The following is a 16080-nucleotide window of genomic DNA, read 5'->3' as shown; positions in this document are numbered from 1 at the left end:
TTCACATAGTTGTGTCACACAGCTGTTCAGCTAAAAAAAGCATATGCAGTGAAAACTCAAATTCTTATTATGTGTATATTAGAGTTGGAAGCAGAAACAGTCTTTGGGGCTGAAAGCTCTTGTTTCTAACAGGTGGTATAAGACCTTTAATCAGTTAAAGGTATTCAGCAGATCTGAGTTTTGCAACCCATCCATTAGTGCTTTCTGGTTCAGGAGCGGTTCAGGTTGAAGAGTATTCCCAGTATTGCTGAATCACCCATTACACTTCTTGAAGCAGCTGACTGCTTAGATGTTTGCAAGCAGCTTCTCAGCCAAATACTGACTCACAATGTTCTTACTTTCCTAGCGAGATCCCTCACAACGTGGTATTGCTGCTGACGTTTATAGCCCACATACTTGTGTTACCAAGGAGGCTTGGTCCTAGTATCAGCAAGACAGCTATCTGACAGGAAGCAGCTACTTTTTCATTACTATGATAACGTTTTTATGTATTAACAATACTTTTAAAAGGGGGTTCCATCAGAGATTTTATTTTAATCAGACTGCCCCAGCAGTGGATAGTCTCCCAGGTAATGATAGATGGTGGTATCCGAAAGCAAATATATCTAACACACTTCCCCCTTCATGAATTTTATATGCCCTAAGTGGGCATTGCATGTCCTAGCAATAACTGCAAGACATACTTGAATCTCCAGATGAAAACGAGCAACGCAGCTGATGTCTCACGTTGTAATTGTGCGAAGCAGCTTCCTAGACAGTACTGAACAATGTACTCCCTGGAACAGAACCTCTGGGGAAGCCTCTTTACTTTGTTTTATGTTAACTTAAAAATTGGAAAGACTCTTACAGAATCCTGTTATTCCACATGTACTTCCTGTTATTCCACATGTACTTTCACATCACTTAGGCTTAGTTCTATCTGTACTTGCAGAGATTACATCCTCTAACCCATTTTTTTCTAACAGAGTTTTAAAACTCTTGAAAAGTCACTGGCAAGAAAACAATGAAAGGTTTATCTTTATTTTTTAGTATTATTATTACCAGTGGAGAGGATTTAGGCTGTAAATATAAAGTAGATTCTTAAACCATTAAGTGAAACCACATGAATTTTCACTGAACTCTGTAAAGGTACCTGTTTTGCAGAAATACTCAGCATCAACTTTCAAATTTCTATCCTCTCCTGGTGGAACCCTTAGCAAATTACTGCAGAAAAGTAATAATGCAAAAAAAACCCTTTTTCTACTGCATTCATATTTAAATGGCTGGTGTCATTTTTGATCAGTTTATCACATCACTTGGACAACAGTAAGACGTGTTAATTTTCACTCTCAAATATTAAGGTATGACAAAGTTCAAAAAATTAAAAAACCCTTCAAAATAAAATGTTTACATAACCTTAACTAATACAAACAAAATACGTTTGTTAGCTCTGGCAAGTAAACTGCTTAATTTTATTTTCTTCAGTTCCTAGTGGAACTGAGAACCATTTTTTTGAAATCCTGTTTTGTTTCCACAGTTAAAAGAATTTTCATTCTTTGATGTCTTTTTAATTAACTTAAGAGACTAAGAGAAAAAAAAAGTTGTATTCTTTTGTTAAAAGAGCCCAATCAGTCAAGGGTACCTTTGTGTCAAAATCCATTCTGATTAAGAAAATTATTTCTCATGGGCATGTGCACTGGGCGCAGCACAGGATTTTCCTGCGTCTGTGCATTTCTGGTTGATTCTGGAGCTAAAGAGCAAACTCCAGGATGTGCAGCAGTTGTGTCAATGGGTCTGTGCTGTAGCTACAAAGAAGTACAATGCCCTGTGCCAGTGAAATGCATTTTCATTTGCACGTTGGCTGGCAGGAAAAAGAAAGTGGCTGCTTTAATACAGCAGTGTAACAATACAGAATAATAATGGTAATAATATTAATTTGATCATTTTACCTTGCACTGAGAAAGTGATAAAATAAACAGGATTATATCTTGGGCATTTAGGAAAATATTTTTTGTACTATGTAAAGTAAAAGAGAAATAATAGCAGCAACAGAATTTCTTCAATAATTTTGTTACATTCAGGACATTGCTTTTCAAAAGGAATATTTGGTCATAATTTTATCAGTAAAGAAAGAGGACAGAAAAGAATATCTGCCCTTGGAAACATAGAAAATACCCAGAATCAAATTAGTCCTTGGCATGAAAACGTCTATTCCAGTGGTGTAGTCAGATGTGAACTAGTCTGTCAGTGAGGATAGGTGGACAGCAATCAATGTGGAGCAGGAAGAGGATGATGGCAATGTGTAAATGAAGAATTGCAATCTGCGGAAATCACAGTGGGAAACACTTTACAACTTGTTTTTCCTTTTTTACTTCAGTGCCTGGGGTGTTTTAGCCTAGCAGGAGTAAGACTGAGAAAGTGAGTCTTTTTGTCTCATTTGAATTGTCATGCTGTTACCATCATGCTAGGTGATTATTAGGGAAGTAAAATGTGATTGCTCTCTATTAATCATTAGCACAAGTATGGTCTCATATAAATCCTGTTAGCAGAGTTTGCACTATATTTTAGCTGTTCTGTTTTTGTGCTGCCTGACACACTCCATGCAAAAATGTTTTTCCTTATAACACAGTCAGTAACATCTGTTCTGTATGTGCTGTTTTCCGTGGCTGTCCCCTACTTCAAAAATCAAAGTAGGAAATAAACGGTCAGAATGGGCAGGGGTTGCACAAGGAAATTGCCCCTATTCTATAGGAATAGGGGACAGATGAGAAACGAAGCGGGTGCCCAAGGTGGTACTTGTGTGAGAATAGACCAGATTTTCCCTTCTTGGTGTGTGTGGTTCTAGGCCAGTCTTTGAGCTGCAAGGATGTCATAAAGTGGTGTTGTGATTCTAGAACTAAATGATCTGTATTCTGGGCATATCTGAATATTTCTGTCTAGATTTGCTGCATTTCTATAGGAAGCCATTTGCTGAGTGCTCTGTATGATTTTCTAATCTTGATGTGATAGGTAAATGAATTAACATGAGCTTCTTTTTCATCTTGTTCAAGAGTCGAGCACAGAAGTGTCTACCATTACAAAAATGAAGTTTTTTTAATAGTTTTAAGAAATTTTTTTCTTTTCTTAGACTTGTAAAGAGACATGAGGAAGGAAAAAAAGAATGAAATAAAGAAATATTACTACTTCTCTCTGTAATTAACTCAGAAAATATTTGGGTAGCATTTTTAATTGGCCTCAAGTCATCCTATAAACATACGTATTTAAGAATTCAGAATTGCTTAGAATTATATATGTTTTGCACATGCATTAAGTATTTGCAAAATATTATGCATATTATTTTGTATATGTGAAACTGGACACCAGTATTCTAAAACCTGGTCTTTCTTGCCAGGTATTCTATATCTCAAAGGAGAAATAAAATTAATTAGCTGTGTTATATCCATTTGACATCATCACTCTAAGCTTGCAATATGCATGGAAGCAAGGTTATCTCTGAAGCTGTCACACAGTGTATTTGAGTCAGCTTTCCTCATGACCAGATACTTACTTCAAGCAAATGATCAAGCATTCATCTTTACTGTCTTAAGTACTTGCAAAATGCAATTTTCTTGCCTTGATTGCTCAAATATATCTCTAAAATTATTTCAAACTCACACCATACAATTTCTATGTTGCTCTGCATTAATTATGCATATCTTTCAACCAGGAAACAATAGCATTTATCCTATATGGCCATTCAAACCAGGAAAGGTCTCAATGTATTATTCACAGCTCACTGCAAATTTATAGCTGATATTCAATAATAGCTACATCTGAAGGTTTGGTAAGATGTCTCCAAACAGTTCATAAACAGGAAAATGTTAATTAGCCTACCGTTTTAGTTCTTCTTTTCACACTTAACGATCACTCTGAAACAGAGCCCCAAATCCCAGCATCCAGATAGTCAGAGAGCAAGAATTTGAATTCCCACATCTAAACCTGCCAATTTAGTTTTAAATTGGATTTAAACCCCAAAAGGAATAATTTTCCAGATTCCTAATTGTGAATAATTGTGCCCCCAGCAGCACAGAAATTTCCCAAGACGGCCTAATATCACAGAAATTTCGCTGTAAGTTAATCTTTCCGCAAGGACAGCTTACAAGATTTCTCAGCCATCTCTTTGAACCACATTTGAACGTTAATTCTGACCTGTACTTGTGAATGGTCCAGTCTCCTCCCTTCACATATTATAGCTAATGTTTCCTAGGGAAGCCCGGACCAGTTTTGAATAAGCAAGAGTTTAGGGTCAGGACTGTAGCTTTTGAGTTATACCTGGCTAAGCATATCAGCTTTCTGAGCAAGTAGTGTAAAACAGTTGTGTAGCAGGCATAAGAATTTCCTCACCGTGTGATCACTTACTGATACTCTGTGAGTATGAGAACTGGGCCTGACGTGCAGATCTGCGAAGCGTGCCATCTTGCTTTTCAGTATGCTGTCTGCAAAGAGAACTTCAATATTGATATGCGGAAAGGTAAGATCTTGAAGCTTTCTCTCCATCTAACTTCTAAAACGTTGAGAGTAAACATTTAGAATATTTACTTAATTTAGGAAATAAGGTTCAGTATCTTTTCTCCTGCATTTGGACTGCAACGCCACCCTGTGTATCTGAACTCATTCAGTTTGCATTCAAGCATGGAAAGAGGTTTGAAAAGTCGCAGTAGAGGCAGAGGTGTGTTGGATGGGGATGGAAGCTGGGTTTTCAGGGAGAGGAGGTTGCTGGCCCTAGGGATAACACTCTTGCTAATGGCTAGAGACATTTTGCCCTTGGGAAAAAATGTTCTCAAATATTTTCCCATGAGCTCAAGTAGTTTGAAGGGGTCAGGAGAGGAGGAGGTATAAAAATAGGAGTCATGAAGAGGGTTTGGCCATATTACTTTGTAACTTTGAGAGCTCTTGATTGTTCTCAACGACCTTTCCCTTTTCACATGGTATTTCAAGGGCGTAATGACCATCAGTGGAAATACATCCTACAAAGTTATGCTAGGCAGTAACGGGCAAGCTGAGATCTCCTCCCTCTTAAACAAAGTAGGAGATCTTCCTTCAGCCCCTGTGGGTGTCCCAGGACTGTCAAAATAAACCGAAAGCTAATGAAAGAAAATTATTTTCTGGGAACAACTGTCTCAGCTGTGCATTATGCTTCATTTGAGAGTGTGTAAACCTCACTTGGGTGAGGAGCCTGGGTACGGCAGATCGGGTGTGATCCCCGCTGGTGCAGCAAGGGTAATACAGAGGGGGGCTTCACATGGTTCACACAGGAGGAGGCAGCCAGGGAACCATCACTACGGCGGTGCAAATCAACCACTGCCTGCAGAAGCTGGTATTGGCAAGCTGTAGTATCGCTGGAAACCTCAAACCACAAAAGCAGTAGCAGCACTGCGTGGTGGTTGATTTATTCTCGTATCCTCTAGTCTCGGCAGAGCTTCTGCACATAAAATCTGTTTACCTTGTGCTCTGTTCCAAGGCTACAGTTTGTAGCAAATTAAGAAAGTAAATGATAAAACATAGTTATGAAATCAGTATTTCATGTAACTAAGTAATACATACTGGCTAACCATTTATCATTTAGGATGTTCCTGGCAAAGTGAGTCTGAAACTTTATGGCTCTAATACCTAAAAGTTAATTAAAATAGCCTGGACTTTTTCCTTCAAACATGTTCTCTTATTTGCCGATAATACAAGATTAAACAGGTACTGCTACATTTTAACTGTTTATGGGTAATTCATTTATTTTGCTATAGACTAGATGCTATGACAGCCTAAAGCTACAGGTCAGTGAAATCTAAATACAATGAATAAGTGAGTAGACACTCCATTAGTTATGTACTACATTAGGAAAGCTATGTAAATTGGCGGAATTCTTAATTCTACACATACAGGGCTCATTCAGTCAACTATAAACCTGACAAAATATTTTATTTGCTTACACTTGTTTCCATTCTCTGCTGTGCTAAGAAGATGGAAAATAAGGAGTGGAAAACCAGCAAGGTTTGATTATATTTGTGTTATCAATGTATTAAATAAAAGAGTTTAATTAGAAGTAATTATGTGGAATTTTTAAATCATGTTTTGTAGTTTAATAATTAAAATGTTTTAAAACAACAAGTAGAGGTCGTTCCCATTCGATAAGCGCCTTGGAATCTTTCTGAGCTGCAGCACAACCCCAGCTAACCCATTTCCTGATGTGTGAGTCTTCCTTCCAACTCCAGTGCTTCTGCCAACATTTTTTTTGATGAAATTGAAAGCTTTCCTCAGTACAGTTATTCTGAATTTAACCTCATTCTTTAAAAATGTTAATTATGAAAGAGCCTGTCTTCCTGTTCGTTTCCCCGTTTATTCCATCTAAACCGTGTTGAGTCTACAGCAGCGTCTTCCTAATACTCCGTGGAAGCTTTGACTTCCATTTGTGATGGGGTCAGTCCCGGGGGAAGAAGCAGTAGCAGTGCAGCAGTGCCCACTACAAGTTCCTTTTCACACAAAGATACGAAATGCAACTGTAAATATTTTGAGGTTTCAGCCATTTTAGTTTGGTACACAGTGTCTGAGTCACCGGTGCTGCACAGTGCCTGTGTTTGCTGTTGTGTGTCAGTGCAGCAGGAGAAAGCAGATGATACCGTTATTATGTAAAATCACTTCCACCCACTGTAGTGACTCACCAGAACGTCACTGAACAGGATTTACATCAGTTTCAAAATATATCTATCTCCATTATCCATTCCTGTCTCAGCAGATTATTTATTTCTTCCTTCCAATCATTCGCTGAATGATGACCGCACGTATACATTATTTTCTGTCAGGAGCAGTACAGGGCTGGAGGCTCTGAACCATTCGTTTTAGTTGAGTTTGACAGAAGCAATTGCCTGTCAGTTAGGGATGGTACAGAAAGGCAGTGGTGTAAGGGTTGTATTCTCCCTGTTCATTGAAAGCCTGGGCCCTTTTCCTATGAAGGAGATTTTCCTCTTCAGTTAAAGATTTTTTTGCCTCTACTAACAACAAGCCCATTCTTAGGTATCTTAAAATGTTGACTCATCTGCCGTATTAATGCAAACTAGCGCTGATGTCAATTTACCTTGAGATACCAATCTGTAAATGATAATTCAAGGGCTACTTAATCTAAGAGAAGAGCTGGACAGACAGCTGGGCACAGTGACTATGTCATTTGTCCCGGTTTAAATTTGCTAGTGCTTATAACACCCTTAGTAAGGAAACTGCAATAGGATGTCAGCTTGTTTTGGGACCCTAATGTCAGGGAAATAAGGATATCTATTTTATATAGTTAGTTATAGTCTAGTGGTGACCACTGGTATCTCAACCCTGTAGAAGCACTATGATTGGTCTTGACCTGCTAATGATATTAAATAATTATTTTCATTCTTATTTATTTGAGGGAGTTTATTATCTTATTAATTTCCTGTGCAGTAGTTCTCTGCTCTGCCATACTTGGTGTGTAAATGTGAGTAGATAACATTTACATACTTTTGAGTATTTGGGCCTAACTTAAATTGAAATCAGATGGATTTAGAAATCTAAACATCTCTGGAAATTTGGAGTGTTATCTCTGTGCCTCATTTGTCAAACCTGTAAAAAGGAGATATTCCAGCCTTTGCACTGCTGACAAAGTAAATATATACAAATCATATAGGGTGCCATGCTAGTACACAAACTAGAACATAGCATAAAAAAGCGAAAAATATCTATCAGAAGTTCTCAAAACACACTGGGGAAAATATTGACAGATTTTCTATCTCAATGCAGTAGGCAGGAATTATCTCTAAAGAGCGCAATACGCAACCACTGTTTTAAGGCAGCTGGGCTGCTTTTACCTGCTGAATACCAGTCCCTGTGAGAATCAGAAGTGTATCTCCATTTTAGCTCCCTGGTGCTGAAATAACCTGAGTGGTCTCACCTGAGCATAGTCCAGTGGGACGGAGGAAGTACAGATCTTCACAGAAGCTGCTCACTCTTAACTCTCTTTCCCATTCCAGAGACACCAGAGTTCACTGGCTGTTTAAAATTTGCCTTCATCTATTTTCCACAGTGTAGATAACTGATATTGAAAGCTCTCAGGTCTGGCTTGGTCTGGAGGCCAAAACCTAAAGAAAGGCCCTCCAAAAGAAGCTTTGCTCATCTACTCCCAGGCCATGCATATTGAAATTTTCAGGATAGCACTAAATATCTGGCTATTCAAAGATTTTCTGTGATTCTTTATTAGATAATCTCCATGCATCACTTTCCCTTGCTAGTACCTATGTTCATGTCAATTTTTAATTGTCAGAAAGTTTTTATCTTCTTAAATAGCTTTTCAGGCCTTACAATCCACATAAAACAATATATTATTTTAAAGACTGTGAGGATTTATCTTCCTTAGGAATTGTTTGCAGGTGGAAGATGGGTGTTCCTGCTCTGACTTCATGCCTTGCTTTATTTCCTTCTTAAACAGATGTGGTAACTACAACTCCTCGCTACTTAATCCATGTAATTTATTGATAAATGTGGTAACTGGCCAGCAGACAAGACAACACAGGAGCTTCTCATGAGCCAAAAAGTTCTCTTCCAGCCCCAGAGAAATTTCTTTCAGCAGACCGTTGTCTTCTTGCCCACTTGGCACAGGTGTTTTGGAGGCAAGTCATAATTCAATTTTATTGACCCTATTACAAGAGTGTCATCATTTTATGTATTGGTTAGGTTGTGAAAACCTCTTTCAATTTGAGTAGCTTTTTATTAGTGGGGTGAATTATCCTAAGTTTGAAAACAATGATTTATGACTTTCGTGCTGTGGTGTGGTTGAATGATGAGCTGAATTTCTTTTGCATTTTTACACACAGCACCCAAACTCCCATTAAACAATTATCAGTTTCACTGTAAGGCATTTTGAATTGCTGCTTAGAGTGTTATGACACTGCTGTTTTCCTTTGAAAGAGCAAACTGGAGGACCTACACACTGTATAGGAATCTGTGATTTTAAAGTATTATGGTTTTCCTTTTAGGCTTTCGTTCCTATCCATTGTTTGTCATTTTAACACAACAAATCCCATTTGATATCGACATGTAAAGAGTTTGATTTACTAGAATATAGCCAATAACAAAGGGCTAGCAATTTAGGTTACCAGAGAATAGACTAAAAGTTAGGCACAATTTTATTTTTATTTTTTAAACAGTGAGGACAGCACTGGAATAATTTAAGTAGGACTATGGATTACTGAAGTGTAAATCTCTTTGGCTGTTTAAGACTAGATGTGTTACCAGCAAATAAGCACTAGTTCAGCTAGCCATTTTGAGCCAGCTGCAGAAGTCGCTTGTTGGCATTTTGTGGTCTTTGTTGCACATAATGGTCCTATATGGGCTTAAAGCCTATTCATTCTCCAGTCTTTATCAAACAAAATTTCTATGATTGCAGATAAAGTTTGCACAGTCATGAGTGAATACAACTGGAATGTAAATGTTAATGTAAAAGCTTGACAGCTTGGAAAATAACCTTCTCATAAGAATTATCCGTATGAACTGCTGACACTTGGTTTCAGAAGGGAAGAACTCTGTGTTATCTGTGTACAAAAAGCACGAAGGAACTGCCCGGGAACAAATCCTCCCACAGCGACGTGAGCTCTCCATTAGCCACCTTCCCCAGCGCACTTGGGTCTCATGCTAGTCTTTTGTCTTGGTTGATGAGATTAACTCATTTTACTAGAGCTCTTTAGTACTCTTCTGGTTTAGGGCAGCCAGGATTACAGACTAAGAGAAGTTAATTCTGATTTACTCATCTTTCTGATCTTCTTTGTCACTAACCTAGTCTATGAGGAAAAACATAACAGGCTGGAGGGTCTGATCAGATGCAGACCTAAAGGCTAGGGAGAGAGGAAGTTAAGCTCTTGCGATTTCTGGCAGCAAAGATCCTCATGCAAAAATGTTAGGAGTCCTGCCCAATTTAAATCAATAAAATTAGGAGAGGAGGTTAGTAAAGTCATTTCTGTCCTCACTGAAGTTCATAATTTCAGGTAAAGAAAAATCAGAGGTCCATGTAAAATTGCATGCTGATAATTTTGTGTGCAAGTATCATTCACCTGTGAAAAATGATCAGACATCCAGGAAATGGATTAGAAATTCGTGTATGACCCACAGTGTTAGTCACAACTGTGAAGGCTTCAAGGCCTATTTTTAAACATGATGATACTAGTGCTCCATATCAGTCAGTGGTATAGCCGTCAGTGACTGAAACCTGTCTGAAACCCTGTTATCGCTAGTGCCATTCCAAATCAGAGAATGGGAGAAGCATGATTTCAGATAAAATCAGTATGTTTCTAGATGGTGCACAGAGGAAAGAGAAAAACGGGGGTAAAGAAGAGAGGCCAGAAAAAAGAGCGATCATCCAAGTGTAGTTATAGAAACTCTGCTATCAACCCTAATCATGAGGTTACCCTGAGAGCAGTGATGAGACAGAGATTAAATAGTTATTTCAGTGAAAATTCATACTTCTCCAGATGTCACCTAGCATGCAAATTCCACTCATTCATGCCTGAATTCCCTGAAATTTTGAATTACTCAGCTGCTGTTTTCAGAAGGCATTGTGTTACAGACCAGAACAACACCGAAAGGCACTGCCTCGTGTGTGCGTTAAGTCTATCAGCGCTCAGATTATTCATTAGCAGTCTTACTCTGCACCTGGGAGCCCTGACACAGGCCACAGGTTTATTGTACCACATCTGTGCAAACAGAACAGCCTGATTCACCCGGCCTCGGCGGCATTATAGATTGATAGCTGATGTGGGATCGGTTGTAGTTTATTTTTGACTTTTGTAGTGGTTACGACAAAGCAATGGGCCCACTTTTGCTTCCTTTGACCCCGGTTTTATCACGGGTATAATGTGTTTTATCATGGATATAATGCATTCAGTGTTCAGATTCGTTTACTGTGGGTTCGCTTGCGACGGGATGGTAATGTGTTTGTTTCGTTTTCTGTATGTGACTCATCATAAGGATAAAGACAGCACACATTTAAATAGTTTCAAGAACAGTTAAAAAGCAACAGCAACAACAACAGCAACAACAAAGCTTCGTCTTCAAGCAGCCCAGCATAGCACTTGAAGACGGTGATTTGCAGAGAGCGCTATGCAGAGGAATAAAGTTTGAGGCAGTAGGTTTTTGAGCGTAGAAACACAGGGCTTGTGATTCAGCTTGAGATTAAGAGACCTAAACACGTCGATGCCCCGTTACAGTCAATGGAGGCCTAATTAACAGCTTGGAGAGCAATTTGGCTGCCCAGGCAGAGGGGGTTCAAGGCAGTGGCATTAACAAAGCATCTAGAGCTATCTGGTGTGCCGTGGGGTGTCCTGCTTGACCTCCAGCCACATGGAGAAATGGGGAAAGACATGGGTCTCGCATGGGTCCTGTGTCTGATCTGCCAGTCCTGACTGGATGCCTCAGACACCTTGTGGCCTTTTAAATGGCACTGGGCAGCTGTGTTTTCCTAATTGTAACAAACCCGAGGTCTTAAATTGTCTACACTGAGAGCTTACGCACCCGGCTTACATGTAGACACCTGAATTTTGTTGTCTGGAGCTGAATCTCGCACCTGGTCTTTCTTGGTTAAATTCCGTTCCAGCCACTAACTCTGCCATTTTGAGTCTTCCTCAGTATATGTTTATTTTGGTAAAGGTTCCTTTTCCATGTTATGGATGAATGCTGGATACTGTTCCACAACACAGCTCAGATGACAAAAAAAAGAATCTTCTTCAAAGTTTATTACTTTAACATTATTATTTGCAAAGATTTACTTAAATCAAGATAGGACAAGGTGTTAGTTCCTTAATTATGTAAAAAATTATGGTAAGCATTGTTAAGCAGCTGGCCTGCTTTTAAAGATTTTTCTGAAATTAACTTTTTTCTTCCCTTAAAACTCAAATTTCACAGGTTTGTTTTATTAGGAAATTATTCAAGAAGAATAAAATTCCTACATAGCTATTTTAAACATAAATGGATTTTGTATTATTGTTCAGGTTCCACTATTGAATTCCTTGGGGTCAGTTGCATGAGAACTACTGAGAGGTACAAAAGGCTAAATGAGGCAACTGAATTCTTTTCTAGCAAAGCAGAGCAGCAGGAAAATTATAAGTTTGATTCAATGTGTTGAGCATAATCCTAGCCTGATTGAAATAAGTGTCAAGACTGTCATTAACTGCAGTGGGGATAGTATTATTTCACCTGTTCATTTTCATTTTTTCAATTTTGAAGCTCTCAGATTTCAAATACTTGTGTAAGAAAAATTATATTTATATGAAAAAGTATTTTTATTATTACAACAGCCTTTCTTACCTAAACACAAAATAATCCTTATCTACTTTTCTTAAGCTACACTTTTTCAGAAGGTCAGCTAAAGAATTTAATGAATCTAAAGCTGTCTTTAAAGAATTTCAAGTTTTTAAAAATAATTTAAAGCTATTTTTAGACTCTACCTAAACAACTATCATAATAAACTTTTCCATTAGCAAAAAAATTATAAATTATTAGAGAAAATGACAAGAGACAAATACCATATTTCAAGTCATTATTTCTGGTATCAGTAGAACTAAAACTTCCTAATACTTTAATTATAAACTTGCTGGAGAGTTTGGCCCCACTTGAAAATACCCCGCATGTGGGGTTGGAAATTGCCATTTGGACTAATCAGTGGCTATTTGCACCTGGACTGCTGACCTTGATGGCAACTACTGTCTGCTTAGCACCTGAAAAAAAAAAATCCCCAAACAAGCTAAGTCTGTAGGTGTTTAAAGATGGCTTTAATGCTTCTTTCATTCATCTGCAAAAATAATAGAGTTTATATTCCATTTGGACCATCTCATATCTTCAGAGGGTGACTGGTGATTCACTGGCTTCATATTCATTTAGCAAAAAAAGTCGAGCGGTGCTTTATCTACCAAAGCTGAAAAAAGACACTTGATGTCTTAAGCCGTATCATTCCCACAAGCTGAAAAGTCCAGGTCAAGACCAGAAAGAAAACTAGGTCTTTGGCTTATCAAAAGCACCTGCTATTGGTAAGGGAGATTGCTCATAGATACGCACTTACAAGCACTTCTCTACATTCTTCGTTGTCCGGAAAAGTAATTTTAAATTTAGGCTTTACCATGTCTCTGGATTTGTTGAGCAGTTATAAATAGTCTCAGTAGTCTCAATGATCCCAGTATCTGAGTGACAGGCTTACAAGACTTACGGTACCATATGGTACTAAAATGTCTCCCAAATACTGAGCAGTACAGGCTTATCACTTTGTGATGAATTTTTTATGATTGTATTTGTTCTATATTTTCTATTACATTTGTCTAAACTGTGAAAGCACCTTTTCATGATGTTCATTTTTATCTACTATTCTGATAAATGATACTGCATATATAAATGTTCATACTTCCCTGCTGTTCCCCATCCTACCTCAGAATTTAAAAGTTCTATTTGTGTAATAGATTCATAAAAATGATGTTACTCTAAGTTATTTACGTGTTAAAGAAACGTTACTTATATCTCTATTAAATTTAATTTTGATTGCATTTCCCATAAGGAAACAATTTCCTCCTTCAGATACCTTTAAAAAAATAAATGATAAGACACTGGAGCTGTTCTTGACAAGTACTTAATATCAGTCTACCAAGCAATTCCACAAGGCATTTTTTTCATACTGATTTCTCAATGACTGACTGCGGTGAACTTTGGATTTGCTATACAATATGAAGCCACTAGTTTTCCCTTGCTATTTCACAGGGCTTTTTCTTAACAGAGTGTTATTTCTCAAGCAATTATAAATGCTGTTCTTCTGACGCTCGTTTCCTAATGGTAAAGCTCATCCTTGAATTGATCTGTAAAAACACTCACCCCAGTATAGGTAATTCTGATCCATGATTTTGCAAGGGGCAACTGGGATTCTGGGGATAGTTTCACTCTGTAGTGGTGCAAAACTTTGTCTTTTCATCTGTCTATCATATCGGTAACTGAAAAAACTAGATATAGTTTAATTTTTCCAGCCACTTAAACAATGGAGCATAATGACTAGATTGATAAAATAATTTGTCAGAGTACATTTTGTCTCTGTGATCCTTTCGACCATTCACAGTTTCTGCAGCATGACTGGCCCCAACACCCATGGGTGAAGTTGGCAAGTTAGACTGTTGCTTATGTGGGACATAAAGACAAGGGTGCATCTGAATTTAGGGCAACCAAGGGGGGACTGCCAATACTGAATACTTCTAAGAAAACCAGGCCTCTGAGAAGGGAAGGAGCACAGCATTGCTTAGCAACATGAAAGCATTCAAAACTGCAGCCTCTGGTAGAGTGGCAGTTTATAAATTCAAGAGGAAGAAGAGAAGAGAGCACTGAGAGAGTATAAAAGAATGAGAGCAAGGGTACGAGGGGCAAGTCAGAGCAGCAGAAGGACAGAGAATAAGAGATTCAGTAGAGGGCGTGCAGTGACCTCCTGCCAGCCGGTACAACCGACTAGAGCAAGGTGAGGGAGCAGCCAGTGCCGGGCTGTCGTTCTTGACTGCTCCCGTGCAGAAAACGGGTCCTTACAGAGTGAGATTGTCCCATATGTTCCAGATCGATGTTTCTTCTTACAGTTGTTTTCTCCATCATGTTCACAGGTAAAGTTAAGCAGAAAATACTTTTCTCACTAGTGTCTCATAGTCCCCTTTTTTTGTAAGCTCTGTCCGAGAGGAGAGGAAGGGCTGCAGATCCTGGGCTGGCTTTGGATCTCAACCACAGTCTTCACAAGGTGTGGTGGCCAAGTCACTTAACGAAAGGGCAAGTCTGCACTTGAGCCGGTGAAGCAGGTCCAGCACCCGGTTTGTTTCTGCCGCCCTTGTGCCATCACTAGTGATACACGTAGCTGCGCGGTGAGCCAAAGCAGGTCACTGATCCATGTGGAAACAAGTAGTTTTCAGCTGGATCAGCTGCCAGATCTGCCCTGCTGTACTGACACTGTTACTGCCCTAAGATAGACACTGGCAACGTGGATCTATGCAAGAATAAAGCAACTGTGTAGTCATGTCCACAGCGCTTCTGTCCGGAGTGACCATGAGTGTCTTCTGGGAAGTCTGGAAAGAAAAGGCAAGTCTCTGCCAGGATCTATTAAAAGAAGTTGCTAAAAACCTAAATTTCAAACATTTAACTTAAAAATCTAAGTTTTGGGGGAAAGGAAACTGAATAGCTTGGGAACAAATCTTCTGGAACTACAGGAATATTTTCACACACCAAAAAATTCAGAAACTATTTTAAAAGGCTATAAAGGTTAAAAGACCTGCGACAATGCTTATAATACAATCTTCAGCTTCAGGATAATTCTGCTTTTTTTTTTCCTGTTGTTGCTCTGGGCATGAAGCGGGGTTGTGTATTGGAAAAGGAGATGGTACAGAAGTTGGAAAGTTGAAGACTTTTGCTTTGATGAAAAAGGAACATGATTCCTAATAATCCCCTAATTTAGTTTTTGGCAAAATCGACTGAAATAGTTAACAGTGTAGTCAAAGAATCCACTTTTAAAATACTGAAGTGTCATGATGGGCCTGAAGTTAGAAATATAAATTTTCAGGCAGCAATTCTGAATCCATCAGAACTCTGTTTCGCTGTGAAGATGTGTAAATATCCTCTCTTCAAGCTTTTCAGTAAGAGTTTGAGTATGTGCACAGCAACAGATAGTCATCTCTAGAGAGCAGGGAGAAGCAGAGAATAATAATTATATACAGTATTAAAAATGAGAACACAAGATGAAATCATTAAAAAATCAAACACTGCAATTCAAAGCTTAATCATGCTCAAGCACTGGGTGACAGTTTTACCCTGCTTTTTGGAAGTAGCTCGAGATTGCTCTCTAGAGGTGACAAATAAACATTTCATTTCTGAAAATTGTTTCTTTAGTCAAAACGTTCAAGAACTCCTGAAAGAGCATACAGAGAAACATAATGGCAGACAGGAGAAGTTCTGAATAAGCCTAAAGCTAAAAATACAACGTTTTTAGAAGAACCATACTTTAGCCAAAAATATTATGCATCCTCACTTTTATTTTACTAACTCTTTAGCATAAAAGTACAGTCC

Source organism: Apteryx mantelli, chromosome 2 (assembly GCF_036417845.1).
Source record: "Apteryx mantelli isolate bAptMan1 chromosome 2, bAptMan1.hap1, whole genome shotgun sequence".
Classification (NCBI taxonomy): domain Eukaryota; kingdom Metazoa; phylum Chordata; class Aves; order Apterygiformes; family Apterygidae; genus Apteryx; species Apteryx mantelli.
The sequence above is the reverse complement of the archived record's forward strand: the minus strand, read 5'-3'. Positions refer to the sequence as shown.